The sequence below is a fragment of the Papio anubis genome, chromosome 2 (assembly GCF_008728515.1).
Source record: "Papio anubis isolate 15944 chromosome 2, Panubis1.0, whole genome shotgun sequence".
In the NCBI taxonomy this organism is placed as follows: Eukaryota; Metazoa; Chordata; class Mammalia; order Primates; family Cercopithecidae; genus Papio; species Papio anubis.
Genome location: NC_044977.1, coordinates 90,984,079 through 91,008,953, shown reverse-complemented (window position 1 = coordinate 91,008,953; position 24,875 = coordinate 90,984,079). Strand labels below are relative to the sequence as shown.

General features: G+C 57.0%; 1 protein-coding gene across 3 annotated transcripts in view; it reads right to left on the bottom strand.

Annotated features, from left to right (window-relative positions):
• The window catches only part of SEMA3F (semaphorin 3F), a 34,466-nt gene extending 31,127 nt beyond the window's left edge, over positions 1–3,339 (bottom strand). Inside the window, exon 1 of one of the 3 annotated variants that reach the window (XM_003894400.3) lies at positions 3,104–3,339. The gene's annotated coding sequence lies outside the window, so the exon portion shown is untranslated. Of the gene's footprint in view, positions 1–2,708; positions 3,036–3,103 lie in introns of those variants that run through there. The other 2 variants (XM_009200732.2, XM_031662817.1) reach the window with 2 other exon arrangements.
• Positions 3,340–24,875: the final 21,536 nt, after the last annotated feature.

Genomic DNA, 24,875 nt, shown 5'->3' with positions numbered 1-24,875 from the left:
CATCCCCCCCAACCGGATGCACTGCGGGTGGGGGCATCCAGACTGAAAACATGAGCCCCATCCCCCAGATCTGCCCTGTGTACTCCCTTCTTCCATGGCAGGCAGGATCCCAGGCCCATTTCTAGGACACTGGGATGGGAGTTGGCAGTACTATGGCCTGGGACTCCGCTGCCATAGCTGCTCAATGCTGAGGCAAGAGGCCCAGGCTGCAGTCTGACTCTTAGGCCCCACTCATCAGACCCTGATGACATCCCTAGACCCACCTCCCCCAGCCCTTGCCTCTCCTGCCAAGGCAAAACACTCATGGCTCCTCAGACAGGAAGTGCAGCTTCAGCCTCTTGGTCCACTCCTTATGCAGTGCCCTCTGTGTGTATGTTCTCTCCTGAGGGCCTGGCACGCTGCTCATGGTCCTTCCAGATCCCCCATTACATATGCTCCCTCCTGGGGAGGCTGACTGGGGGACGGGGGGAAAAAGAACCAGCCCCTTCCCAGGTCTGGGAGGCACAAAGCTAGTGCGGATTGAATGGCAGGCTCTGAGAAGTGGGGGCAGGTGGGAGAAATGGCTGTGCAGCCACCGTCACCCTCCAGGTGCACCTGGGAGGCCCTGATAACAGTTGTGGATATGCACACGTTCACACCTGCAGGTCCACACACGTCCTTACAAGCATGAGTTTGCTCAAGAACTTGACCTGCTAGTGGGGTGGGGCTCAGGGGAGCTGGGAGATACTGTCCTGGCGCAAGATGCTGTCTGAGTCCCTCAGAGAGCTTCGATACTATGTATCCGGGGCTTGTGTCAACCTGCCTCCCGCCTCCCCGCTCCCCATGACCTCATTTTTTCCTGCATCCATGTTCATGGTGACGAAGTCAGTGTCACCAAGGACAGGATTGGAGTCACCCAATGTGTTCAGATAGGTGGGGAGTCTTTCTACTGGGTCCCTACAGGGACTTCCCATCCAAATGCTTTGGCCCTTTAAAAAGGTGAATGGGGGGGTGCTCAAGTCTGCTGGGGCCTCAGACTCAAGTCTAGCCCCCTTCTTGGGCAGCCTGGCAGGTGGGGGAAAGAAGGAGAGGGAAGGAAGAAAAGGAGAAGAAGGACAGAGAGGGAAAGGGAGGGCATTCCCAGAGTGCCTTCCCCTCTGCCAGTCCCGAGATGTCTGTCATTCAGCCCCAGCCCCAGAAAAGACCCCAAGTCACACCAAGCCCAGGTCAGTGGACAGAGGAGGAACAGCCACCGCCACCTGGGAGCCCACCAGGAGGAAAGCAGGGAAGGAGGGAAAAAAACTGGTGGGAGGGAGCAAGAGAGGGAGGCAGGCGGGAGGGAGGAGGAGAGAGGGAGGAGAGAGGGAGGGACGGAGGAGAGACGCTTGAACAAAGAAACGTGGAGCTGGGGCTGGCAAGGAGTGCAGGGAAGAGGCGGCCAGAGGAAGGAGTCCGGTGGCACCTGGGGCGGGACAGGGGGCCAGGTGGTCAAACTGTCCAGCGGAATCCAGACCACCCAGGCTTGGAGTTGGGGGTGGGGGTGGACGGCCTGCCTCCAGGAAGGGAGGTTGGCTCCTCCGAGCTGAGGACTGCCTGGATGGAAGGGAGGCAGGAACAGGGGCCGTGGGGGAACATGGGGAGATTATCAACAGCACCCCACCCACTACCCAGCCCCTCAGATTCCCTCCCCCCCTTCAACAAGAGCTTTATCTCCTTCTTGGCTCCTCAGCTTCCCCATCCCCCAACACCTCAAGGACCAGGAAGCAGAGCCACCCCAGCATAGCTGGGACTGAAACCCCCCTTTTGTGGCCAGGGTTTCCCAGTCAAGGTCACCTGAGCCTGGCTCCATCTTCCCCCCAAGGTATGCTGAGCAGAGAGTGGCTGAGGCTGGGCTGCAGCCTTCTCTCTGGCCCCTGCTTTCTCTCCAGCCCCCACCTCCCCACTTCCGGGCCTGGCTCCTTCGGAGCTGAGGGGGAGCAGCAGCAGTAGGCGTGCCTGTGCCCCCGCCTGCTTAGACACTATACCCTATGGGGTCCTGGCACACCCCCTGGGTAGCCTGGGAAGAGGCCTCAACCCCCTGGGCTGAGATGAGGCTCCCAAGCCCTGGGTGCAGTTTTCCCTTCTCTGCAACTAGGATAACAACTACTGGGAGACTATCTGGGTGAATTCAGGAGGACAGAGGTCCCCAACCTGGCCCAGCTTCAGGGTGGACATACTAGTGTCTTTGGTTGGAGTGTCCCTCACCTCCCCCAAGCAGTAATGTTCTGGTGGCAAAACACAGCTATCTCAAGAATTAGGAGTTATTTATCTAGTGGGGCCCCCAGCCCCAGCTCCAGCCAACTCCTGCCAGCACTGCCTCATTCCTAGGCCACTTCGATACCCTCCTGTCCCATCTGCTGAGGCAAGCCCACCAAGCCCCCGCCATCCCCTGCCCACTTCACCAATGGGACCCCTGGTTCAAACTAGGGATTGACCACAGGCTCTCCAAGCTCACCTACACCCTACATACAGCCGTGCCCCTAATCCAGGCAGTACTCTGCTGTAAAAGCAAACCCAAGGTGGCAGCTGGCAGTCAAGGGGCTGGCACAATGCTGGGAGAAATGCCTCAGGACTGGAGGTCCTCCCACCCTGCTGATCTGGGAGACCCCCCACGTGGGGACTGCCAGTATAGCGCTTCCCTTCGGGCTGACCAGTCCTCAAGTAGAGACACTGAGGTAGGGCAGACGCACCAACGGGGAAGAGCGCTGCCACAGGCGTTAATGAGAGAGAGAGCTGAGGCAGGCGAAGGGGGATCGGAACTCCCGCTCCAGAAGGGTGAAGGTAGGGGGTGTATGAAAGCACCCATCCAGAACCTTGCAGGAAAAAGTTGCTTTGCACATTGGTGACCCCGCAGGCCACATCATCTACACATCCATACGCCGCCCCGTAGGTAAGGGGTACGGGCCGCCAGGACAGGTAAGAATTCCACCCTAGCCTTGTCGCCCCTATGTCCGCGGGCAGCCCCCCGGCTCGACGAGTCCCGCTCCCCGGACACTTCTGCGGAGTTGCAGTGCCGCGGGTCCCAGAGGGGTCGCGGGGTGGCCCGGCCGCCTGCCCGCTCCCTCCCGGTTCCCGCTGCACTCACCTCTTCCGCAGCGGCGGGGCCTGGGCGCCCGGGCGGCGGCGGCGGCACGGAGCGGTTCCCGTTGGGCCGGTCCGCGCTAGCGGCCCCCCGGGGCCATGGCCCTGCCAGCGACCTCTCGCCGCTGCGCCTCAGCCGGGATCGGCGCCGCGGCCGCGGCTTAACCGGTTCCGCGGGCTTCGGGCGCGTCAGCAGCCGAGGGCCCGGGCCCCAGCCCGGGCCATGGGAAGACTCAGGGGCGCTCGGGGCCGCCTCCCACGGGGCGGGCTGCGGGCGCCCCCTGGCCGGCGCGCCGAGGGCGCATTCCCCAGCGCGGGGCGCGGGCGGTGGCGCGCACTCGGCTTCGAAGCGCTGCGCTCTCCCGGCTGCTGGACCCCGGCCGGGCGGCCGCGCCGGGCTGCACGGTTCCTCGCGGCGTGCCCTGGTCCTGCGCTGCGCTCGGGGCTCTCCGGACGGCCGCGGTTCGTTCGCTCGCTCTGGTCTCGCAGCCGCCGGCGGGACGGGGCGCTCAGAGCCGCGCGGGGAGCGCCGGCAATTGGCCGCCCGTGGGCGATATTTGCATAGCGCAGCCCCGCCCCGCCCGGCCCGCCCAGCCCCACCCCCGGGGCGGGACCCGCCCAGCCACCGCCCCGCCCCCGCTCCACCTGTCCGTGGGCCGGGCTCAGGGTTCACAGGCTGTGGGCACCCCGCGCCGGGGGAGGCTAGTCTGCACCCCGCGCCCCCGCCCCCGCTTCGCGGGCGGCGCCCCCGCCCCGCCCTGGCTTTGTCTCTCTGTGAATACACCGCACACATCGCGCCTGGTGTTTACCCGGGCACCCAACTCCCTGGCGAGAAGGGCTGGCGCGCCAGGGAGCAACGAGCCTGCGCTCACCTGAGCACTCCCTTACGCGCCCTTCATTCCCACTCGCCGCCGGCGCGCCCCTGGTCCCGTGCGTGGGCCCCGCGGCGCATAACCCCTGACTGCCCGGGCTGCTCAGCAGGTGGCGGTGCAGCCCCTGGGTCGGCTGACACCGCCGGACCTTCCCGCGGGCTCAGCCTCTAGCCTAGGCCAGGTCAGGGGCAGCCCAGCCACACGGCTCTCTCCAGCCATTCAACGACTCCCTGTGATCACCTCAATCGCCAGCCCCTATTTCAGGCCAGCAGCTCCCACAGACTCTCCTTATAGTTCCATACCTTAGAGAGGCCAGATTAGCTAGCACCTTCTCTCCTCAAGGGGACACTTGCTTTCAAATGGCCTGGTGATGAGCCAAGGGCTCAGCAACTAAGAAGGGCCTACCGTGACCCTGGGAAGGGACCCTCTGAACTTTCCAAGGTCATGGCCTCACCACCAGGACCACTTCTCAGCCCTGCCCCAGGCATTCTGCGGAGGCCCCCAGGAGCATTGGCCCTTTGTCCTCTCCTTCATCCTCTTCCTGTTCTGTCTTCTGTTCCTTCCTCTTTCTCCTCTCTCCTTTCTCCTCCTCTTCTCCCTCTGCCTCTCCTTCTTTCTCCCCTCTCTTCTCCCTCTTCCTCTCTCCTCTTCTCCCTCTTTTCCATCTCCCTCCTTTTCCTCCTTCTCCTCCCTTCTCCCGGATTTTTCTTTCTCTGCCCTCTCCTCCTCTCCCTCCTCTTCCTCCACCCCATGCATTTCCTTCTCTTCTTCCTCCTCCCTCTTCCTGCTCTTTCCCCTCTTTCTCCTTTCTCTTTTTCTTCTCACTCCTCCTCTCTGCCCTCTTCTTCCTCCCACTTCTCTTCCTGGCTAGCAAGACCTCCAGGAAAAGACCTGTCTCCCTCTGATCCATTGACTGGTTGACTCCAAGTGCAGGGTGGAGCGGGGCACTAGGGATCCTGCTGAGGGTCTCCTGACTCAGGACTTAGAGTGCTTCCTCATGCTCCAAGCAAAGGCAGGGCATTTGAGGTGAGCAAACACCAGCCTGGGGTTATGGAGCTGCCGTGACAGCACATGCACCTCTCCCCTTTATCACACCTTATTGAAAACACTGTGACAATCCATCTCTCCTCATCCCCACTCATCTGTATGGGGGTCACTCCTGAGGTCACCACCACTGCACCACCATCACCAATACAGCTTAGGCCACCATCTCTATGGCTTCCAACGCCATCCCTTCCATCCTCTCACAGCCTCCATGGTCTCCTTATAGCCTGGCCACTTCTATCACCATCCCCAGCATCATCAGCATCATGCTGGCTAGCACAGAAGAGCTGTCAGGACTTGCCAGAGACTCCAGCGTACTGGGTTGGGAAGGAAAGAGGCTCAGTTGATCTGTTCATGAAGTTCCACTCAGACACACAGAATAGGTCCAGCACACAGAGGCCTTCAATGGCAGGTGGACCAGGGAAGGGGGCCAGGAACAGGGCAAAGAACTAGAATTGAGCCTGGCTACATAGGGTGGAATGCCAAATCCTTCCTAAGCAATTCGAGAGGGCTGAATAATCATACAAAAAAAAAATTGTTATTGCAGCAGTGAATCCACACTGAGTCCTTGCTCTGTGTCAGTGCTGGGGTGAGCATTCTGTATCATTATAATATGTTGTTATAGTTTGTGCGTGTGTGTGCATATACATATCAGCAGAGCTCATTTTATTGTGGTTTATCGCGTTTTGCAGATATTGTGTTTTTTGCAGTTGAAGGTTTGTGGCAACTCTGTGTTGAACAAGTCTTTCTGCCAGCACCATTTTCCCAACAGCATGTGCTCACTTCATTAGCATTGTTTAGCAATAAAGTATTTTTTAATTAAGATGTGTACATTTTTTAGACATAATGCTATCACACACTTAACAGACTACAGTATAGTGTAAACATGGCTTTTATATGCACTGGGAAACCAAAAAAATCTGTGAGTTGCTTTATTACAATGTGAGTTTTTTGTGGTGGTCTGGAACCAAACCCGCCTTATCTCCGAGGTATATTATATTAATCAGGGGAATATTGCATAGCTTTTCACAATTTTGTCTTCAATTTCAGGGGTCCATAGACCCCTTGAAACCAGCTCTGGATACCAGGTTGGGAGGCTTTCCATGCCAGCAAGTTTTGCAGTTATTCACCCCCAGGTGCTTCACAATTGGGCTGAAAAGCAGGCCCTGTTGTCCCCATTGTACAGTTGATTGAGGAAGAGGGAGGAGAGTGGGGAGGTGGGGAGGGTGGGGAGAGGCCCGGAGCCACAAGGCTGTGGTGCCTGGAGAAGGCATTTTCAGTGGCTGTGGGAAAGCTCCAGGAGAGGATGGCCAGACTGCGGGGCCCACATGGAGCCAAGGGCCTGCAACCCTGATAGGCACACAGGAGCTGGATGCATGCTGGAGTCCCACAGGGCGCTTCTGGAGCTCCATGCATCTTTATCAAATGAATAAGAGAGCAAATCCCTGCAGCACCAGATCAGAGAAGGAACACAGCCAAGAAGCCAAGAGTCAGGGAGTCAGCTCCCTGCCCTACTCCCAGCTCCTGTGAACTGGCTGCCCCCCACCATGTACTCTCCTTGACACCCGTAATCCTTCTGTCATCCTCTCCAGAAGCCACTCCGCTGTTCTAACTCCACCTGAGAACCACCCAGGATGCCCTGTGGGGTCATCTGAAGGGAGACAGCCAGGCTGACTTCCCGCCAGCCTGACCTTCCTCCTGTCGGGTAGGACACCCAGATCTTAGGCCTGGGTCTCATTCAGCCTCCCCCATGGCCCACCCTGCTGCTAGGCTGGTCACACAAGTGAAGAGGTGTGTGCAGACATAGATGGTTAGGCCAGGTCCAGCCCCTGCACTGAATCCGCCTCTGGAATCCCCTCCTGGGGCAGCCTCCTCCTCCTTCCCAGATGGGCCCCAGGTGCCTGGGAGACACTGCACTCAGATCTGGGTGAATTCAGGACAGAGGTCCCCCAGTCACTTCAGGGTGGACTTCGTAGTCTTGAGGTCCTGGAGCTTGTGAGGGGTCGAGCCAAAAGTGAGGGTTACAACTGGGGAGTCATTGACCCAGGCCCCACCTGGATGATGGTGCCAGCAATGGGCAGGAAAACCTTGAAGGTTTCCTCCCGCAAATACACCCTGCCCTTCACCCTGGCCTGGACTTTGTTTCTGGCAGTGGTTGTGCCTGTTTCTCTTCCTTTTGGCTCTTCCAGGATGCATAGGGGCTGAACTGTAGCCTCTGGCCTCCTGCTGCAGGTCCCTGTCGTCTGCCTCCCCATGGCTCACATCAGGTGGGGAGAGGGGAAGCCTGGAGGTGCACTGGGGCCTGCCCTCCTGGCCTCCGCACACGAAGGCTGGATTTGGAGGGCCTGGGCCTCAGAGACCCTCCATCCCCATTGGTTGAGGGTGGCAGCCACACCGGCACTCCCTCACCTCCTCCCCTGACCCAGTCTTGGGGGGAACCTGTTCCCCGGGCTTGGCAGGCCGAGCAGGCCCTGGCCCGCCCAGCCCCAGCGTCGCTGGCTCAGGTTTCCTCGCTTTCTGGTTTTCTCATCTCCCCTGCCCCAGGCGCTGCTGCCTGCTCTCTGGCCCAACCCCCACCCACCCGGAACTGGATCTCAGGGAGGGGGAGTGTTGGGAAGGGGGCTGGAGAGGGGGCTCGGGGCAGCCGGTTAGGCGGCACCAGGAGGGGGCAGGCCATGGGGACTCACCGTGGCCCCGGGCCAGGATGAGGTTCCGTGTGCAGTCTTCTCCTGCCCGGCCTACCCCAGGGGCTGGCTGTGAGCCGATCAAAAGCTGGAATGACCTGGCCGCTCCCCAAAGCTGCCTCCAAGCTGTCTCTGCTGTTGGTCCCTCTACCACGAATGTTCTTCCTGGACTTTAGCACCAGTCTAAACCCTGTGTTTCCTCTAGACCTGGCCCCTTGGCTGCCTCCTTCACCAATAAACATTGCCCTTTACAGCACAGGCTGTCTCCCTTCTTCATCCCCCTCTCGCACTGGGCCCCTCAGGCATCCCGAGCCTCTTCCAGGAGCTCTAGACTCTCACCTCTGGGCCTTGGCACATGCTGTTCCCCTGTACCTGGAATGTCTTTCTTGTCTCCTTCTAGATCTGGACAGGCATCATCTCCCAGGAAGCCAGTCCTCATGGCTGGGTCAGGAGCTTCACTGGGCCCCTGCAGGTCCTGCACCACTTTTCAGACACTAAAAGATCCTGCCCTGGGGACCCAGATCCCTCTGTGTTCTCCCAGTTGGCCCCACATGAATCTATCAGCAACTGCTTCCATGTGAGTTCAGAGCGAGTGGTAGAGAAAGGGATACGGGACACTGAGATCCTTGCCTGTTACCCCACACCCCTCATTCTGTGTGTCTATGCATGTGTGTGTCTATGTGTGTGTTGGACAGTAAGAGAGGTGGGGTTGAGTGGGCCTAAGCTAGGCTGGCTTCGAAGTGACCTGTGACTGTCGGCCAGCCTGAGCACATCCTGTTTAGACAGAGGCCAAACAGCCGTCCCTCACTCCCTTGGGCCTGCCCAGCCCCCACTGGGGAGCCCAGTCCTGGGCCTAGAGCTCAGTATCTGGCTCTGGAGAGGCCTCCCCAGTAAGAGTCGGGGTGGGAGCAGTGGCAGGGGTTTTGTCTCTGGGTACTTAGGCCCTGGGTCAGTAATGATTGGGCAGCCCCAGCCATGAAAGTGATAGGGGTGAAGTGGGAGGGAACCTGGCTGAGGAGCCCCTGCCTGTGTGGAATAAACGTTGAATCAGGAACCCAAACAGGTGGCCCACACTAGCAACCTCTCAGCTTCCTTCAGCTCAGCGGGGTCAGCTCTGTCCTTTCAGCCTGAACTCTCTTTTTCTCTCTCATCCACACCCAAACCAACAGCAAATACCTTTTTTTTTTTTTTTTTTTTTTTTTTGAGACAGAGTCTCACTCTGTCGCCGAGGCTGGAGTGCAGTGGCGTGATCTCAGCTCACTGCAAGCTCCGCCTCTCGGGCTCACGCCATTCTCCTGCCTCAGCCTCCCATGTAGCTGGAGCTACAGGCACCCGCCACCACGCCCGGCTAATTTTTTCTATTTTTAGTAGAGACGGGGTTTTACCGTGTTAGCCAGGATGGTCTCGATCTCCTGACCTTGTGATTCGCCCGCCTCAGCCTCCCAAAGTGCTGGGATTACAGGCATGAGCCTCCGTGCCCGGCCAAGCAAATACGTTAAACTTCACCCTCAAAACACATGAAATATCAGGTGGCCGCTTTTCGCTTCCTGGGCCAACAGAGGGGCCCTGTTAAGATGGAAGCCAGGTTCTGCCTCTCTCACTCATCACTCTCCATACTTTGTTGAGAGTCAAAGCCAAATCCTTGGACCACGCACAGTGGCTCACGTCTGTAATCCCAGCACTTGGGGAGACCGAGGTGGGCAGATCACTTGGGTCAGGAATTCAAGACTAGCCTGGCCAATATGGTGAAATCCCATCTCTACCAAAAAGCACAAAAATTAGCCAGGTGTGGTGGCCCGCGCCTGTAATCAATCCCAGTTACTTGGGAGGCTGAGGCATGAGAATCGCTTGAACCTGGGAGGCAGAGCTTGCAGTGAGCCAAGATTGTGCAACTGCACTCCAGCCTGGGATACAGAGCAAGACTCTGTCTCAAAAAAACAAACAAACAAACAAACAAAACCTATAAAAAACTAGCTGGGCACGGTGGTGTGCGCCTGTGGCCCCTGCCACTCTGGAGGCTGAGGCGGGAGGATTGCTTGAGCCCAGGAGGTTGAGGCTGCAGTGAGCCATGATCATGCCACTGCACTCCAGCCTGGGCCACAGAGTGAGACTCCATCTTAAACAAAAACAAAAACAAAAAACAAAGCCCAATCCTTGGAGTGGTCTCACCACCCCTGCACGCCTCTTCCCCACCTCTCTGACTTGTGTCCTCCTCCCTCTTCCTACCACTCCAGGCACACTCCAGCCTCAGGGCCCTGCAGCAACTGTTACCTTGGCCTGGACGCGTGTCCTAGACACCTCCATGGCTTCTCCCTCACCTCCTTCAGGCCTTTGCTCAGATATTACTTCCTCAGTGATGCCCATCCTGACCACCACCATCCCCAGCATTCTCCATCTCCCCTCACCTTCCCTCTCTTTTTCTTCCCTTACCTTCCCTCACTTTCCCTCTCTTTTTCTTATCCCAACATACGATATAATTTACTTATTTTCATGCTAAATTGCCAACCAAGAATGCAGAGATTGTTGTCTGTTTTATGTATTGCTCCTTCTCCAGCACCCAGAATGGAGATTGACACGTGGTAGGTGTTGAATGAATAACTCGATGGGGCTGTGAACTGCTCTCCCGTCTCACCCTTACCTGGAGCTGAGAATTGGGCATGGAGAGATGCCCATTTGCTGTTTCCCCGCACTGCTAAAGAGGTGGACAGAGGAGAGAGGGTCTTAAGTTGCAGCAGCAAGGACTCAAGGTAGACTCTGCTTTAACTTAAAAGGCATTGCAGCTTTAACCATGAGCTCTCCAGGGGCAGGCATAATCTCTTAGGCAGAGGTGTTCCTCAGGACTAGGAGAGACCTAGGCAGCTCCCTGACAAAGCTGCGGTGACAGGCTCTGATCTTGGGAGGTTTCTGGCTGCCTCCCAGGCCTGCATCTGCTGCACACACTCCCTCCATGTGTCTGTGTGGCCACAGTCCTGGGGGATGGGGGCCCGAGGAGGGTCCTGCAGCCAGGACTGCAAGCTGGGATCTGGACTTACTTAGTTCCAAATGACTGGGGAATGTCCCTTCCGTGACAGCGGTGGTGTGGCCTCCCCTAGTTCCTCAATCCCAGCAGGGGAGTGGGGCCCAGATGAAGGCAGCCCCTCAGAAGGGAGGGGGGGAGCTGGTGGGCAGACGCTGGGCACCCTGCCATCCTGGCCCTCCTCCCTAAGCCTGGTTCCAGGTCATGCCCAAGGAGGAGTTGTGATATGAGATCACTGTCTCATATCTCAGACCAGAGATCTGAGGCCAGAGCATCCTATTTGGTCTCCAGCTTCCTCCAGCCAGGAACTGGAGAGGCTTCACCAGCAGGACCTCTGTGCACAGCAGTGCCGGGACTGGCCAATGAGGGATGCTCCCTCCAGAGAATCTCGTCTTTACAGCATATGGCTTCAGTGCCTTGGGGGAGGGTTGGGACGTAGGGCAGGTGCCAGGTGGGTGGGAAGCCAGGCCTGCCCTGGCCAGCCTGGTGCTTGCTCCTGAGCACTCCATCTAGAAAGATAACCAGCCGTGGCTCAAGTCTGTAATCCCAGCACTTGGGAGGCCTAGACGGGTGGGATCATGAGGTCAGGAGATCGAGACCATCCTGGCTAACACGGTGAAACCTCCCCACCCTACTGTGTCACAAAAACTAGCCGGAAGTAGGTGGCGGCGCCTGTAGTCCCAGCTAGTCGGGAGGCTGGAGGCAGGAGAACCCTCGGGAGGCGGAGCTTGGTGAGCCTGAGATCCGGCCACCACTCCAGCCTGTGATAGAGCAAGACCTGTCTCAAAAAAAAAAAAAAAAAAAAGCAAAGATGAACCCCTTTGCTCCCTGTGTTGTGGTTGGTAGGTCAGTGAGGACAAGTCTGTGCTCTTATCCTCTGGTTTCAGTGCCTTCCTGTCCTGTTAGGATTTGATTTTCTTTTTTTTTTTTTTTTGAGATGGAGTCTCAGCTTTCTGTCGCTTCAGGCTGGAGTGCAGTGGCTGGATCTCAGCTCACTGTAAGCTCCGGGCCTCCTGGGTTCCCCGCCTACTCTCCTGCCTCAGCCTCGAAAGCAGCTGGGACTACAGGCTCACCACCTCGCCCGCTAGTTTTGTATTTTTAGTAGAGACGGGTTTCACCAGAAAGAAGCCAGGATGGTCTCGATCTCCTGACCTCGCAGGATCCGGGCTTCTGTTTCGTGCCTCCCAAAGTGCTGGGATTACAGGCTTGAGCCACCGCGCCCGGCCAGGATTTGATTTTCAAATGTAACTGGGCAGAGTGGGGGCCTTGGCCATTCCTGACTTCTGACCCTTCACCCAGGGATTGGAGGTGCTATCTGTGAACTCCTGGGAAGAATTAGGCCTCAGGCTCACCTTGGCCAGAACATCATTGTGTACCTATTTAATAGAGGGGAATGCGGAGACCTTGAGGAGTAAGGGACTGGATGACCTTGTTGGGGATTCCAGGCCAGGACCCCCTTGAATGTTGGACTGCAGCCTCTGAAAGAATAAAGGACAATGGCTGACTTGAGGGTGACGGGGCATATGCCATGTCTGATTTCAGGTTTTATTTATTTATTTATTTTTTTTATTTATTTATTTTTTTTGAGACGGAGTCTGGCTCTGTAGCCCAGGCTAGAGTGCAGTGGCCGGATCTCAGCTCACTGCAAGCTCCGCCTCCCGGGTTCACGCCATTCTCCGGCCTCAGCCTCCCGAGTAGCTGGGGCTACAGGCGCCCGCCACCTCGCCCGGCTAGTTTTTTGTATTTCTTAGTAGAGACGGGGTTTGCACCGTGTTAGCCAGGATGGTCTCGATCTCCTGACCTCGTGATCCACCCGTCTCGGCCTCCCAAAGTGCTGGGATTACAGGCTTGAGCCACCGCGCCCGGCCTGATTTCAGGTTTTAAAACATCCCCCTGGATACTGGGGTGCCAGAGAGGAGGCTGTGAGTATCCAGGAGAGAAAGAATAGGATCTGCCTAGAGCATAGGGGCTGCTACTGGGTACCTTCAGACTTGGCCAGGTTCCCTCCTCCTTCCCTAGAAGCCCATCCATTGGGCCTGACATGAAGTTTTGAGGTGGGGAGAGAGGCCTCCTCCCTGGCTCATATATACCCCAAACACAGGGCCCACCGGGTTGGTCTCCCTCCCCCACTCTCCTGAGACAGCAGTTTAAGCTTTAATCCCAGAACAAGTTTCTGCAAAGCCCATGTTTGCTGCCAGAAGGAGCAGGGACCAACCTAGATGGAGGGATAAGAGACAGAGGAGGGGTGAGGAAGGGATTGCGGAGGGTTGCATGGGGAGAGATCATAAATCCAGACTTCACACTCTGTCCTGCCTGGCTCTAGCACCCACAGACTAAATCAGGGAAATCTAGTTCCTGCCACCCAGAGGAATGCATTCATGTGGCCACAACCTGCCTGCGCACCTACTGTTTACCACCCCCTGCTCCTACCTAAGTCATGGTCACAGCTTGCAGGGAAGTCTCTGGACTCAAGCAGCAGCCCTGGCTGGCCCAGTCCTTGACAGGTCCAGGTTGCCCAGGACACCAGTAGAGGGCACAGAGGGGCAATGCTGCCACAGAGGGAGACAACCACCCTCCCCCTACCACTGACAGGTGGAGTCCTCATAGTCCCTGAGGGGAAACTGAGGCCTGTGCCCCTCTGCCTTGTCTTTTCTTTTTTCTTTTTTTTCTTTTTCTTTTTTTTTTTTTGAGACAGAGTCTCGCTCCATTGTCCAGGCTGGAGTGCAATGGCACGATCTCGGCTCACTGCAATCTCCACCTCCTGGGTTCAAGCAGTTCTCCTGCCTCAGCCTCCTGAGTAGCTGGGATTACAGGTGCATGCCACCACGCCCAGCTAATTTTTGTATTTTTAGTAGAGACCAGTTTTCACCATGTTGGTCAGGCTGGTCTTGAACTCCTGACCTCGTGATCCACCTGTCTTGGCCTTCCAAAGTACTGGGATTACAGGCGTGAGCCACTGCACCCGGCCTCTTTTCTTTTTTCTTTGAGACGGAATCTCGCTCTGTCGCCCAGGCTGGAATGCAGTAGTGTGATCTGAGCTCACTGCAACCTCCGCCTCCTGGGTTCAAGCGATTCTCCTGCCTCTGCCTCCTGAATAGCTGGGATTACAGGTGTGTGCCACCACACCCAGCTAATTTTTTGTATTTTTAGTGGAGACAGGTTTTTGCCATATTGGTCAGGCTGGTCTAGAACTCCTGACCTCAAGTGATCTGTCACCTCGGCCTCCCAAAAGTGCTGGGATTACAGGCACGAGCCACTCTGCCCAGCTGCCTTATCTTTTCTTTTTTTTTTTTTTTTTTTGAGACGGAGTCTCGCTCTGTCGCCCAGGCTGGAGTGCAGTGGCCGGATCTCAGCTCACTGCAAGCTCCGCCTCCCGGGTTCCTGCCATTCTCCTGCCTCAGCCTCCCGAGTAGCTGGGACTACAGGCGCCCACAACCGCGCCCGGCTAATTTTTTGTATTTTTAGTAGAGACGAGGTTTCACCGTGGTCTCGATCTCCTGACCTTGTGATCCGCCCGCCTCGGCCTCCCAAAGTGCTGGGATTACAGGCGTGAGCCACCGCGCCCGGCCCGCCTTATCTTTTCTTAAAGCACCCCTGGGACCATCCTTCTGCCCGGGTTGCCTAGCCTCTTCCCACCCCACTCCCCTCTGCAGTCCTCAGTGCCCCTCTTTTCTCTGTGTGCCCCGCTCCTGCCCAGGGAAGGGGAGGCACATGGAAATCTGAGTGGCTGGAACCAGGAGGAAATTCACCTTCTTTATGTTAACCCCCAAGTCTCAGTGCTTGGATTCTGAGGGTGGAGCCAGGCCTGGGGGAAGGGTTGGTCTGCCACTCCCAGATTCCCCTGAGGGACAGGTCCCACAGATCACCTGCTCAGCCCTCCCTGGGAGTGGACTGCCTCAGGTTTCACCCTTCCCTTGCTCCAGCTGCCCCACCAGCTGAGTGTGCCCAGCGGTCAGTACTCTCTATAGCCAAGGACATCGGGACCCCAGACCAAGAGGGGTCATAACCTGCCGGGGGGCCCAAAGATGGGACCTCAGGCAGCAACCCAAGGCCCTGGGTTGACCATAGCCTCAGGAAACCCACATTTCCCAGCCAGGGGTCTGGTTGGGCCTAGGCTAGGCTATGGGGCCCAGTTCTCCATAGAGGGGCTGGGCAGGGCTGGCTGGGGCCTAGTCTCTCAACGACACAGGTGTTTCTTGCTGGAGTTTTAATTGCTCAGAGAGGAGATCCAGTGCTCGAGCCTTGGCCTGCTCAGATCTCTGACTCTGTGTCCAGGCTGGACCCTTACCACCCTGTGGTTTTCAGGTAGGGAAGGGGCCTCAGAGGAAAACGTGTGGGCTGGGCTGGGGTGGGGACACAAGACATGTGAGCCCTGCCACCAGCCAGAGTTTACAGGAAATTCTGTGTTGAATCCCTGAACATCCCCCAAGCTGCTCCTAGAGTTTTCTCACGATGGGGCTTATTGTGGGGGGACCCTGGGGCTCCCAGTAGTCTGGACAGGTGTTAGTTCCTGCTCCCTCTGTCACCTGCTGATCAAGGACACCCCTCCACCAAGAAAGATGGGACTGTGTGGCTGTGGGTCCTAGATTCTAGAGAACCCAACCCTACCCATGCTGTCCCCACAGGCCCAGGATGAGGCCTTCACATCTTCCCAGGCAGAGACCCTCACCCTGTATAGGCCAGACCACAGACGAAGATCCCACTTGACAGATAGGGAAACAGGGGCCCTGAAAGAGCCGCGTGGAAGGTCTGAGTCAGAACAAGCAAAGCACAGTTGGCCTGCTTTGTGCCCGAGGCAGAGGCAGCAGGAGGATCTCTGGAGGGGCTCCCAGGCAAACCTCAGGGCCTGGAGGCCCTCAGATCACTAAGGTTTCTGAAGGGCCACCCTTCATCATGTCTTCTGTCATGTTGCCCCCAAGCCTTTGCCTAGGCTGTTCTCCCACCAGGAATGCCTTTCCCCGTCTCCCTAGCGGGGCTCTCCTGGTCCTTCTGGCCTGGATAAAATGCGCTGTGTCTTGGTCACATGTCATTCATTTATGCCGGAAGCAGTGGCTCACGCCTGTAATTCCAGCACTTTGGTAGGCTGAGGCGGCAGATCACCTGAGGTCAGGAGTTCGAGACCAGCTTGACCAACATGGAGAAACCCCGTCTCTACTAAAAATACAAATATTAGCTGGGCGTGGTGGCCCATGCCTGTAATCCCAGCTACTCAGGAGGCTGAGGCAGGAGAATCTCTTGAACCTGGGAGGTGGAGGTTGCGGTGAACTGAGATCGCGCCACTGCACTCCAGCCTGGGCAACAAGAGGGAAACGCCATTTCAAAAAAAAAAGAAAAAAGATGTCATTCATTCATTCTGCAACTTCATGTCCTCCCAGCCCTGTGTTGGCACCGACCACAGAGACTGACTTCTCCACCCCAATTTGGCCTGAAATTCAACAAAATTTTCTTAGAGTAGTGGTAGGCAAGGCCTACTGGGGTGGGAGTCACCTCAGGAAGGCAGAACGGGAGAATCTGATGGCTTAGAGTTAGGGGAATTTGAGTCCCTAAGGGCCTGGGCCCCACCCAGACCCCACACCTTGGAGAGGTCCTGTAAGGGCTGGGAGATAGACTCCAGGCAGAAAAGGGCCTGGCATCTAGGGAAGCCTGAGCCCCTCAGAAGTGTGGAGCCTAAGCTGGGCACGATGGCTCATGCCTGTAATCCCAGCACTTTGGGAGGCCAAGGCGGGCAGATAACGAGGTCAAGAGAACGAGACCATCTTGGCTAACACGGTGAAACCCCGTCTCTACTAAAAATACAAAAAAATTAGCCGGGCATGGTGGTAGACACCTGTGGTCCCAGCTGCTCAGGAGGCTGAGGCAGGAGAATGGCGTGAACCTGGGAGGTGGAGCTTGCAGTGAGCTGAGATCACACCACTGCACTCCATCCTGGTGACAGAGTGAGACTCCATCTTAAAAAAAAAAAAAAAGAAAAAGAAAAAAAAGAAGGTCGGGCACAGGGGCTCACGCCTATAATCCCAGCACTTTGGGAGGCCGAGACGGGTAGATCACAAGGTCAGGAGATCGAGACCATCCTGGCTAACACAGTGAAACCCTGTCTCTACCAAAAGTACAAAAAAATTAGCCGGGCTTGGTGGTGGGCGCCTGTGGTCCCAGCTGCTCAGGAGGCTGAGGCGGGAGAATGGTGTGAACCCGGGAGGTGGAGCTTGCAGTGAGCCGAGATTGCGCCACTGCACTCCAGCCTGGGCAACAGAGCAAGACTCTGTCTCAAAAAAAAAAAAAGAAAAAAAGAAAAAAAAGAAAAGAAAAAGAAGTGTGGAGCCTGGGCAGAGGTGGAAGCCCTGCAGCTCTGGCCTTGCTGTCCACAGAGCTCTTCAGACCTCACCAGGCCTCACCCGACCTACCCAAACATCAGAATCATGAGGCTGGGGCTGGGCATGGCGGCTCACACCTGTAATCCCAGCACTTTGGGAGGCAGAGGTGGGCAGATCACTTGAGGTCAGGAGTTCAAGACCAGCCTGGCCAACATGGTGAAACCCTGTCTCTACTAAAAATACAAAAATTAGTTGGGTGTGGTGGTGGGCACTTGTAGTCCCAGCTACTTGGAAGTCTGAGGCAGGAGAATTGCTTGAAGCTGGGAGGCGGAGGTTGCAGTGAGCCGAGATTGTGCCACTGCACTCCAGCCTAGGGACAGAGCAAGAATCCTTCTCAAAAATGAAAGAAAGAAGAAAGAGGCCGGGCGCGGTGGCTCAAGCCTGTAATCCCAGCACTTTGGTTTAGACGGGCGTGGATTTAGGTCAGGAGATCAGACCTATCCTGCCAGCACGTGAAACTCCTGTCTCTACTAAAAATAAGGAAGAAAATTAGCCGGGCGAGTAGGTGGCGGGCGCCTGTAGTCCAGCTACTCAGGAGGCTGAGGCAGGAGAACATGAAACCCGGGGCGGAGCTTGCAGTGAGCCGAGATCAGCCACTGCACTCCAGCCTGGGGCATAGAGCAAGACTGGGCCCCAAAAAAAAAAAAAAAAAAAAAAAGAAGAAAAGAGAGAGAGAAAGAAGGGAGGGAGGGAGGGGGAAGGAAGGAAGGAAGGAAAGAAGGAAGGAGAGAGAGAGAGAGAAAGAAAGAGAAAGAGAAGAAACAAAGGAAGAAAGAAAGAAAAGAAAAGAAAAGAAAGAAAGAAAGAAAGAAAAGAAAGAAAGAAAGAAAGAAAGCGAAAGAAAGAAAGAAAGAGGACGAAGGAAGGAAGGAAGAAAGAGAGAGACTGGTGCACGTGCCTCTACTGTAATCCCCAGCACTTTGGGTGGCTAAGGTTCCGCCTGAGTCGTGAGTTCAAGCAGCCTAATCCACGGTGAAACCCTGTCTTCCTAAAATGCACCATTGGCTGGTGGCGCTATACTCTGTAGTCTCAGCTAATTTCGAAGTTGAGGCAGAATCTGCTTGAACCTGGAGGCAGAGGTTGCAGTGAGCCTAGATGGGCCAGGGCACTCCAGCTTGAGCAAGAGAGTGAGGCTCTGTCAAAAAAGGCCGGGCGCCGGTGGCTCAAGCCTGTAATCCCAGCATTGGGAGGCCGAGACGGACGATCGGCTGTTGGTCAGGAAATCGAGATCATCCTTGCTTAACACGAAACCTACCCCTACTTAAAAAATACAAAAAACTTCAGCCGGGCGAGTATGGATGCCGCAGTCCAGCTACACGAGCGAGGCAGGAGAATGGTGAACCTGGGCGGAGCTTGCAGTGAAGAAACGACCACTGCACTCCAGCCTGGCTTGCATATGAGCGAGACTCGTCTCAAAAAAAGTAAGAAGGAAGGGAAGGGTTATTAAACAAAAAGAAGGAGGGAGGAAGGAAGAAGAGAGAAGAAAAGGAAAGAAAGAAAGAAAGAAAGAAAGAAAGAAAGAAAGAAAGAAAGGTTAAAAGAAAGAAAGAAAGCAAATAAAAGGAAGGAAGGAAGAAGGAAGAAGCAAATAAAGAAGGAAGGAAGGAAGGAAGGAAGGAAGGGAAAGAAAAGAAAGAAGGAAAGGAAAGAAAGAAAAAAGAAGGAAAGAGAAGGAAAGAAGGAAAGCAAGCAAGCAAGCAAGCAAGCCGGGCTATTGCGGGCACGGTGGCTCACCCTGCAGGATTCCAGCACTTTGGGGCCGGCTATGGGGATCATGAGGTTGCATTTGAGACTATCCCATAACACGGTGAAACCTCTGTCTCTACTAAAAAATACAAAAATTAGCCAGCGGTGGCGGCGGCGCCTGTAGTCCCAGTTACTCAGGAGGCTGAGGTAGAGGAATGGGTGACCCTGAGGCGGAGCTTGCAGTGAGCCGAGATTACGCCACTGCACTCCAGCCTGGGTGACAGAGCGAGACTATATCTCAAGAAAAAAAAAAAGAAATAAAGAAAAGAGAGAAGAAAGACTCAACAAGGCTGGGGCTGGGTGTGTGTGTGCACGCATGTGCAAGGAAGCCTCCTGCAGGTCCCATCATGGGCCCCAGCTCCAGGCCTGGCTGCATGAGGCTCTCACCCTCCCATGGGTATGCACTTGTCCCCAGTTTCCTCAGCTGTTAAATGAGAGCAAGTTTCTTCCTTACAGGGTGCTGAAAGGATCAAACAAGCCACCGAGCACAGATTGCCAGGAGCAGCATCTAGTGTGTAGGGTGCAGGCTCCCTGAGTCACCTTTGTTATGACTCATCAGCCCTCCCCAGTGGATGACAGGGAGACGCAGATGCCATCACTTGGGCACAAGAGACTGTGGAATTGCTCTGTTGCGGCCCCAGGAGAGAGTGGGGGCACATTTATTTTCTCATCTAACAGAAGGGTCCACTCAGGTTGGGACAGTTCTCAACTGCCCTGCCTTGAGCCTGTCTTCTGCCATTGCCTCTGATCTTTGGGCATCCAGGCCTGCACGGTGGCCCACCTAGCACACACGTTACACCCACCAGAGTCTCCACAGGCAAAGGCAACCTTACTGTCCTCCGTGGGGCCGGGGCAGGTGGAAGAGGGACCAGCATGTGGGTTGTCATGGGAATGGCAGGCCACCTGGGTCTCCTGGGCCCCCACCTGTCTCCCTCCTTAAACAGGACAGCCCTACTCTGGCTTTCCCACTCTGGCTCTGACCCCAACACCCAGCCCACAGTTCCTGCAAACAATCATGCACCAGGAGCTGTAGGGCAAGGAGATGAAGCCCCGGGTCAGCAGGGAGGTATCCAGCAACAGGGTGCAGAGAGTGCCCTGAGGCTGAGAGGGTGACTGAAGGAAGGCAGCCTAGAGGTGACACTGCCACTGGGCCTTAAAGGACACATCACAGATAACTTGTCCTGAAGGATGAGTGAACAGCAGTGGGAGAGCCTGGAGGCATGCCCTGCCGTGGTGTGTCCTGGAGGCCAGAGCGGGGCAGGACTCAGGCAGCCTCACAACCTACTAGCGATGGGTGACGGGGTGAGGGCAGCAGCAGTGGCACATGAGCTTCACGTGGCTGGCTCTTCCAAGGGCCGGGGGGGCCTGGACAGAGCAGTGAGGGCAGACGTGGACCCTCGAACAGTCCTTGGGTAGGACCCAGCCAGAAGTACCTAGGCCAGGTGGGCAGGCTCAGCTGGCCCCGGGAAGCAGAGCTGCATGGAACCAGAGGCTGGGGCTGGGCGTTCGTTGCTGGAAACTGCCAGCCTGGGGGGCCTTTGCTGCCTCTGTGAGGACTCTGTTGGTCGACTGAGACCCATCCTCCCCCAAGGGACAGGACACCCCATCTGTAGGACAAGCTGCTTTCAGGAGGGGTGGTAAACGGGTGCACCTTGAGGCTTCTATGAGGGCACAAGGCCATAGGCCAGGTCCCTCTCATACCTTCTGCCCTCCCTTGCTTCCCAGCATCCTCCTCTGCCCTCCTGGCTGCCATCCAAGCACACTCATGGAGGGTCCTTGCACTGGGGTAGGGCCTGTCTGCTTCCAAGGGGGCAGGGATTACTCCTCAGAGTCCCTGCCCTAGCGCCCTAATTCATAAGATACTGAGGCCCAGATACTGAGGGACAAAGCTGTGCCCAAGGTACCAAGGAGTTGAGGGCTTCAGCCTCCCAGGGTCTTCACCAGCCTTTCTCCCACACCCCCATGAATGAGCACTCCTAGAAGGAGGAGTGGGCTGGGGGATGGTCCTGGGCCATCCCTAACCCTCCCCCAAGCCCTGCCTGGGGATTCCCTGCCACGATGGGCTGCAGCTCCTCCAAGGGCTTCTCTGGGAACAGATCTGCTGAGCCAGTTTGGGGGACAGAGGGGTAGGGGTGCCGTCAGGGGGTCAGGCGGGTTGTAGGCAGGGGCTTCAGTCTCCCTCAGGAGCTGTCTGTGCTCCAGGTGTTAGGCAGGGCTCTTGGCTACCCCGCCCCCACCAGGTGTGGGGCTTCCAGCAGCTCAGAGGCCCCTTTGTCCTTTATCTTCTCTGCCTCCTTGGTGGCAGCGTACAGATAAGCATCCCATTTGGGGCTGAAATTCCAGCTTGGCTGCCCATTCTACCACCTGGGGGTCTTGGGGCTGCCAGCTACACCCTGTCCCGCCTTGGGACCCACCCAAAGTGTCCAGTCCGCCCAGCACCTCCAGCTGCACATTTTCCCCAGGACCCCTCCCCAGCCTGCACACCCACCCCCTTGGCTGTAGAGGCGCATGTCCCCCCGTGCACACAGGCACGCACCTCATTATCCCAGGCCCTCTTCTTGCTGACAGTGAGTCACTTTGAGGCCCCTTCCCCTCCCCCCATTCACATCCCACAGAGTTGGGGCTGGGAGGTTCGCCCAGGGGCCCCTGACCTACCAGTGAGAGCCTGACGCAGAAGAGCTGACCCCTGTGTGATCCTAAGGACCCTGGGGTGACCCCCAGACACACGCATCCCCAAGACTTCCTCAACCACCCCTCTCAGGGACTCTCCGTCTCCATCTCCCAGCCCCGTCTCAGCTTCTCTTCTTCCCTGTCTCCCCCCCTCCCCCCTCATTAAGCCTCCTAAACCCGCCAGCTCCCTGAAGCAGGAAATTGCATTCTGCCAAGATTAAATGGACTTGAACGCCCTGCCTCTGCCCGCAAGGGAGGGGAGTTGAAAGGAGCCAAGTTTGCTGGGGGTGGGGACCCTGGGACACTGACCCCCAGGTTGAAGAGGGGACTCAGAAGGGTGGAGCACTTCAGGATGGGATAGGGCCCCTTGAAGGGCAGAGGGGAGAAGACAGGGTCTGCAGGGAGGTAGGGGGCTGGGGATGTCGGCCCCTCCCTGCTGCAGGGGGAATGAGAAACCAGGAGGGGAAGCCACTCTGTGGGGGTGGGGGCAGATTCTGATTAAGTGGGGGAAAGGGGGAAAGGGTGGAAGGAAATGGTGATTGGGAGGTGAGAGAGGATTCCTGTCAGGTTGAGACCCGCCCCATAGGAAATGGGAAATGAACTTTGAGGGGTATACTCTCAGTCTCCAAGGGGTGCATTTTGGAGTGCCCAGAGGGAGGAGCTGGTGCACGCTCACTCCCTACTGGCACAAGGTCTAACAGGAAGGGGACAAGCAGAGACCCCTGCATGCCCTTGGGCCATAGAGGGGCTCACACACAGCTCTACAGGCAGCAGGACCCCACAACCCACCCCCCGCGCTGTCAGAAAGTCTCCATCAGGATGCAGAGAGCGCTGAAGTCACGCAGGGAGAGATGCATTGAGGTCAACACCTCCCAGCAGAGGCCCAGATCCCATTGTCCACAGCAGCCCCATGCTCCATAGACTTGGGGAAACAACCATCCCCACTTCTCAGCTGAGAGAGCTCTGAGACCTAGCCAGGCTGCCCTCCCTCCTCTCCCCATCACAGGGCCCCCCAGCAAGGCCAATTCCAGATGTGAAGGGAGTAGAGAAAGAAGATATGTCAGCCCCTTCCTTCCCCAGGTGGGCGAGGGCAGGGACAGCTGGGCTGAGTGTGGGCCTCGGATGGGCCCCTAAGTCTAGGTCAGGTCTTCAGAGCCTGGTAAAGCCAAGGGGACTGGAGCCAGGGCTGGAGGAACGGGAGGGAGTACAGTTGATCCCAGGTGGTCAGGCATCATCCCTGAGAGCACCCATCCTGGAGAATCACGGCCAGGGGTGACGATGCTTATGGTGCACCCCTGGTGTGACAGCCTTTCCTTGCCATAGGGGTGGAGGTGGGCACTGGGGCACTGGGAAAGACAGTTCAGCTTAGCTGGTGTGGTGGTGGGGAATGCAGGGCCGCGGAAAGAGTCTCTGAAGGGAAGCAAAGGCCAGAAGAGGAGACAGGTTGTCTGGGGAGGGCCCAAGAGAACCTCAGCCTGACTGAAGTGGGGCAGGCAGTGGTCAGCTATGAAGCTGGGGGCTCAGAGGTCCATGTGGTCATCAGGCAAGACTGGGGCAATGGACAGCAGTGGCAGCTCATGCAAGCTCCAGAGCAGGGCTGAGGGACTTCCTCCCTCACCTTCTCCATTCCCACCCCACTGAGGGCCCCAGCCCCACGGTCACTTCAGGCAGCCTGAGCTGGGCAGAGAGTTTCCAAAGAAGGAGGCTGGGTCCATTTTGGCAGCTATTGAAAAGCAGGCTTCCCCTGCCCATATGTGGGGGAACTGACACTGTGTCTGGGAGGAGAAGACGGTGGGGCAGGTGTATGCCGGGCAAGGACATCTGGGGCCACGATGGCAGGCCCTGGGGGAAGACAAGCCAGTCCCCGGGAATGGGGTGCCTGCTGGGAAGTGACACAGCTGAGTTCAGACCAGGCTGAGGTGACAAGTACCCGCCGAGTCTGCTCCTCCAATGTTCCTGGCCTGAATGTCCTCTGATCACTCCCTGGTTGCATTCTCAGTCTCCAGGGGGATGAGTGGAGCCTGCTGTCAGTGAGATTTGAGATGGCCTGTGCTTCAGATTCCTGACAGGCAGTGACCCAGGGCCCTGCCTCCGCTGCATCCCGGCTGCATGTCCCTAGGCTGTCCGTGGTGGACAGGCAGTGCCCCCAGCACCTCTGCTCTGAGCTCCCTTTTATCCTCTTCCCCTGAGACCAGCTCTCAGAGAAAGCCTGACTACACAGCTCCAGCCATGAGGGGCTCCTCCCAGGTCCTCATATAGCTTCCTGCTCTGGGCTGCAGTTGGAGACCCCTGGACCTGGCTAACAGCTCAGGGACTTCTCCTCAAAGCCCCAGTCCCTCCCTTGTTATCTCACAGCTCCTGTGGCCCCATCACAGGTCGGAATACTCTTTCTCTGCTTTTTCCTCCTTTCCCAAGAGACTCTGAGCTCTGGGAGGACGGCCACCACCTCTGGCTCAGTCACATTTGGTCCCCAGATTCTGGCAACCTTGGGTAAAAGCTCAGTCACCTGACCTAGTGACTGACCACAAGGTACATTTCCAAAGCTCTACAGAAAACTCACTCACTGCTTCACAGTACAGCCTGTGTGGCCCTCCCTTTCCCAGGCCCCAGGGTAGGGGGGTCGGGGAGAGGGGGTGGGTGGTGGACATGAGCCAGATGTGGTTTTTGCCCGCAGGGAGCTCAGAATTTTTCTGGAAGACAGGACTGGGAGCAAGGAAAGAGGCACCTGAGAGACCTGGGATGGGCGGCCTGTCAGTGTTTCCAGAGACCAGGGTGGGCTGTTGACACCAGGGTTGCTTCAGGAGGTTCAGGGAGTACAGCATTGTCAGATGTGCTAGAAGGGCCTCCTCACTCCTCATCTTCAGCCCCGTCAGCCAGCTGCGGGGACCATCTCAGTGCCCCCCAAGTACCTTCCCACACTCCCAACTCTGGTCTGCTCCTTGTCTGTGTGCCAGGGTCGCCTAAGCAGCTGACTGTACAGCATATATACCCCACCCCTCAGCAACCACCCCTATCCACACTGACAGATCCCCTGAAAACCTCAGCTCCATGCCAGGGGAACTGGGCCCCTCACTCCCTACCAGGAGGCCCATTCTACCCCCCTGTGCTGGTGGAGAGCCCTGCCTTGGTGACCTGATCAGTGCCTCCTCCCTGTGCCCTGGTTAGGCAATGCCCCCTGGCCCCACTGTCCAGCTTCCAGGCTGGGGAGATCATGAACTGTGGGATTTCGGACAAATCTCCTGTCCTCTCTGAGCCTTTGAGTTTCCCAGCTCTAAAGCTGGGATGCTCACGTCTTGGCCGGCAGGTGGCTGCCCCAAGAACAAGGCCATATGTCCTGGGTTTGCGCTGGCACATCACACAGGCTATAAACAGT